Source organism: Apteryx rowi, unplaced genomic scaffold (genome assembly GCF_003343035.1).
Source record: "Apteryx rowi isolate R43461 unplaced genomic scaffold, aptRow1 scaffold_681, whole genome shotgun sequence".
In the NCBI taxonomy this organism is placed as follows: Eukaryota; Metazoa; Chordata; class Aves; order Apterygiformes; family Apterygidae; genus Apteryx; species Apteryx rowi.
In genome coordinates this window covers 87,257-92,385 of record NW_020450962.1, presented here as the reverse complement: position 1 = coordinate 92,385, position 5,129 = coordinate 87,257, and positions in this window count along the sequence as shown.

Genomic DNA, 5,129 nt, shown 5'->3' with positions numbered 1-5,129 from the left:
CATCACCCCAAGAGCTTGTAGAGGCCAAACTAGGAATTAGACTTGTTTATGGGAAAAAAAGACCACTGAAAGCTTTGCTAGTACTGAAGAGAAGGATGGGATTCCTGTGCCTTAGACAGCTGGAAGTGGGATATGTCCTAGGAGCAGGGTCATGCATGACCAAAGCATCTCTGGGAATTGGTGTCCTCAGGGCTCAGAGACCAGCCAGGCATAGGGGACCACAATGACATGGGTCCTAAAGTACTGAAATTTGCCTGACATCTCTGGCTGCCAGGGCAGGGATGTGAGGCAGAGGGAGATGGCTCACTCATAGCCTGAAGAACAACCACAGTCCCCTGACTGCATTCAAACCAGAGCCTGGAAATGGGGAACTGTAGGCACAGGAATTGTCCCAACTGCAATACTCGAGGCATCAAGAAGACCAGTCTTCCCTGGGCCTTTCTGTTCTCCAGAGGTAACTCATTGAGGGAATTGCTTCAGTTTTAACTGCTCATAGGAGTGCTTTTCTTCACTGGGTGGAGGGTGGGTGGGATAAGGGTACCCCAGATGTAAGAAGTCACCCTGGGTTGAACAGCTCACAGTTGCCACCTGGTGGGYAACAAATGAGCAAGGAGCAAGCCCACTTAAGGCTATGTCATGAAACTCTGACAATCACCTTTTTCAGCCTGTTTTTTCCTTAGGCAGCGAGGGTTTGGCTCTATGAGCATGTGGGTCTGTGGGACACTTGCAACCACAGCTGACATAGGAAGAGAGCTCTTGGAGAAGGCTATTTTCAGTTCTTGTTTTCACTCGGCAAGGACAGTATTCCCAGGCTGAGCGTGAAATAGACAGGAGTGAAAAACTGCAGCATGAGCCAAACCATTATCAGGCACAAGCAAAACTGTAAGGAAGAAGCATAATGGGAATGCTTCCACTGTGGGAAAACCTTCATTCACAGATCACACTTCACTGGGCGTTGAGAACACTCAACCAGAAGTCACAAATACAATGGGTGGCAAGCTTTAGTTTCACTGCTCAGTGAACTACTTCTTTTCCTTGACTTAGTAACAAACCAGTCAGTCATATGCCATTGTAGATGTTCAGGCATAGGAAACAGGAAAAGAGACCTTGCTTTTTGTGTAAGAGGAAAAACGTACTGTGCCAGAGCAAAGCATTTGGAGGAGCACCCCTCCCAAGTGGGAACCAATGTGTGTTCTCTCTCTCTCTCTCTTTTTTTTGTTTTTTGGKTTTTTTTTTGTTAGAACTGTTGGCACTGGAAAAAGAGTTATACGTCCTGAAGAGCACACTAAGCCGGGGAGACTGTAAAGGAAAATATGTTACGTAATTTACTTGGGATTTTCCAAAAAACTTTTGACAAAGTCCCTCAAAAGGTAACGTTAAAGAAATGTCATTAAAAGAGTTAGCAACAAATAACATTCTCTCAGGGACTATGAACTGCTGAGGGTCAACAGAACTAGGGTAGGAATAAATGGCCAGCTTTCAGCATGCAAAAGTCTATAAGGTGGAATATCTCCATCTTAGTGCCAGTGTTGCTGTAAATAGATACATAGAAATAAAGCTTATGGAAGAAACGATGAGCAATGAAGTGGCAAAATTTGTAGCTGATGGTAGCTTATTTGGGTCGGACAAGTCTATGCTAAGGTTAAGGTACTTAACTTAAAGATACGGTATTGTAGCAGAGAATGAAATTCACTGAAAATGTAGAATAACATGCACAAAAAGAGGCATTGAAAACTGTTTGTGTTACTGGATTGTAGAACAACAAGAACATAAGAAATGCCAGACTGCAACAGAGTCRTATGATCCATTAAGTGTTGCTAATGGGAGAGGTGAGGCCTGCACAAACCATTGCTTTGCAAACCTCTTCTCTGCCAAAAAGGTCCTATCTGTGCTACAGCTAAGGGCAAAAACAGACCCGTGGAGTACACTCAATGCCAAAATGAGCTTTATAAAGATACTTTTTTCTTATGTAAACCACACATGGGAGGTAACTGCCTTTTTATTATTATTATTCAGTTACATACCACCAATTTTCACTCTGATCCCTATAAATTAGGGATTTGTTTAACCTGGAAGCACAAATTTCCTATGTTGTAACTATCAATACAAAAATTCCAGGGTTCTTTAGATCTTGGTACATTATTGGCTTCAATAACTTTTAGCATTTTGCTCCATAGTTTTATTAAGGATTGCTTAATGAGTTTTGAATTTCCTCCCTTTTAACAAAAGAACAGTCAATGAAACGATGAGAACAGAAGCACCTGGTATATCTTTTCTGAACCATTTATTAAATACAGATTTTTATCATGTCCCAGCCAGTCGTCACTTAGGGAAGTGACAATTTTATTACTATCAGTGTTAATTAACACAACTTCTCTAGGCCCCTTTTCATTTTCCCATTCAGCAACACAGTTTTTAAGATAAGATGGTTATTACTACACTCAGCAGCCAGAGAAGACCATGACATTGGCATCTACTAAGCTTTTTGAATAGTCAGCATATAATTCACTGTAACATTTCTTTCAGATTCGAACATGTTGACTGTTGTTGGACTAAGGGGTATGTGGCAGTGTCCCTATACCCTTTTGGGCTCCATACGGTTCTTTCAGATGCCTGAAAGGTCTGTTCTAGCTCCCTTCTTGTTCCCACTGAGCAGTACTTTGCGCACATCCTCAGTGAATTTCTTTGTCATCCCATTTTGTCCACTCCTCTCATTTAAATCTGATAGAATTTCCTCACCAGTCCTGACTGACAAATATCCCCATTTCCTTAGCAAATATTACATGACAACATGTTGCTTCTTGGCCTTTGAGTCTTTCTTGAGGAGTCTCTTGTCAGTGGAGGGAGCTGGTTCCTACTGCATCTCCACACCTGGCTGCAGTGCAAAGAAAGCAAGCAGTTATTCAGAGATGTACCATCACTGAACAAACGAAGGGCAACAAAGAGAAAGCATTAATGCTGACAGAAGAAATTCAGACAGGTGATAAAATAAATGAAAGGACTGTGTGTAATCCAGTCAGGAGACTGGCTGGACCAATAAGTTACAACTGAAGTATCTGGTATATTAATACAAGGACCTGGGCAAAAATGTGGAAGAATGGGAACTACTGGTGCAAAACATGAAACAGGATATTATAGGAGTAATAAACACGGTGCAAAAACATTCATGACYGGAAAAAGGCTCAAAGGCCACAGGTTGCTTAAGGTAGTAATAACAGTAAAGGGRGCGGGTTGCACATATGAATGGAGTGCTGTTCAAAACAAAGTATGTTTAGACAGTAACTTTTTGAGGAAAGAGGTAAAAAAAAGTAGAGCTCAACATTTGCTATATGTCTCTCCTCTTAACACTTGTACATGATGGTACATGGCCCTGTAACAGAGTTTATGGTCTCTTAAGGATGTAGAAGAGCAGCTGACCCTCTGTGTTAAGATAGATACAGGTGAGCGGACTGATTTCTGGCTGGGAGATTTTTAAATGCTCCCAGATTAAAGACTGTCACTGCATTTTTCTTTACCTTGGGGAGGCTAGGAGGATGGTAGAGGGTTTTCTTTATAATTTCAGAAAATAAGGTTGCTTCTGAAACTACCAGCAAAGCTGGAGCTCCTGTCATAGCAATCAGGTGTGGCTTGACTTCAGATAGGGGTCTCTATAGTGTGATTAGAGAGAAACTGCCAACATGGTCATTAGAAGAGATCTTAATTTCAGACCTGGAAATCAGACTTGTTGCTGGAAAACTCTGCTCTAAAAGCTCTTACTAATATTAGGTCTAGATAGTATTGCTTATGGCAGCTAAAAGGTGTTCTCCAACTTGTACTTGAACCAGTGATATATGCTGCCCTTCTAGATACTGTTTTGGTGAGTGAAAAGGACTTTACAAAAAAGCTGGTTGCCCTTGTCCGACGAAGCACATAAGGGGGCTGTCACCCTCATCTTTTATACTTCCAACCAGGCTACCCTGAGACTGCATGGTCTTTCTTGGATCATGAAAAGATGGAAGAGAGCAAAGCAGCTACTGAGAGGGTGACGGATAGTCTCTAGTGCTCCAGTGATATCTTCTGGCATGCCAGCATTTATTGCCCCAACACTGGGCAGCATGCTCTTTTGTTGCTATATTGTAAGTATGTATACTGTTAAGTATAGTAACACCAGTTGGCCAGGGACAGCAGGATCCACTGCTCAGCTAGAGAAAAGAAAAACAGATCCTTACCTACTAGATTTACCACAGTAATTCCCCATGGTTAACATAACTGCTTATTAGGCTCATCATACTTTTTTTTTTAATTCTAACAAGTCATCACTAAGGTGGCTGCAACTGAAAGAAAAGTAGCTGTTTAATTTTCTCTTGGGATTTGTTGGTGGGTAATCAGAACCCTCTATTAAACCTAATCGTTTTCCGTGATGTTGTTTAACCTTTTAGAGAAAAACGCTTCCAAAGCTCAGTAAATGGGGATTGTAAAAGCACAGGGTTTCCTCCAGGTTGAGCTATGACAGAACACCGATAATCACTCCCATGTATTTAAAAAAAAAAATCAGATTTTAGGATGAGTTATCTGAGAAATGTCTTATTTACACTAAAGAAAATTAAGCACGCATTTTAACATCTCTAGGCTAGGAAAGTGGATTTTAGCCACCAAACGTGGAAGCGCCGGCTTCCGTCAAGCTGCTTTCCAGAGGTTTCCCAGCACCCCCGTCGCGGCGGCGGCGGCGTTTCCCGCCGGCGCCTCTGGGCACCCAACGGCCGCCGGCAGGAGGGGCCTGTGAGGGTCGCTGCGCGCGGGGCCGCAGCCTCCGCCCCTTCCGCACGGCGGAACCAAGGGAAGGGAGGGGGGCGAGGTGGGCAGAGACGCGGCTCTTCCCACAGGCGAGCGGGCCGGGGGGGAACAGCGGCCCTGGAGGGCGCTCGAGAGGCCCGGAAGGGCGCTAACGGCCGGCGGCCGCCATAACGGCTGCAGCGGCGCACACGTGATGGCCGCGCGCGGCGCAGTGCGGCGGGGCCCCGCCCCCCTCCCCGCGCGCGCGCACGCCTCTCCCGCAGGGCGGAGGGGGAAGGGGACCGCTGGCCCGGCCCCCCTCGCTCCACGTCACGGCGGCGTGACGAGCGGCGCGGCGCCGCCAATGGGCGCCGCCG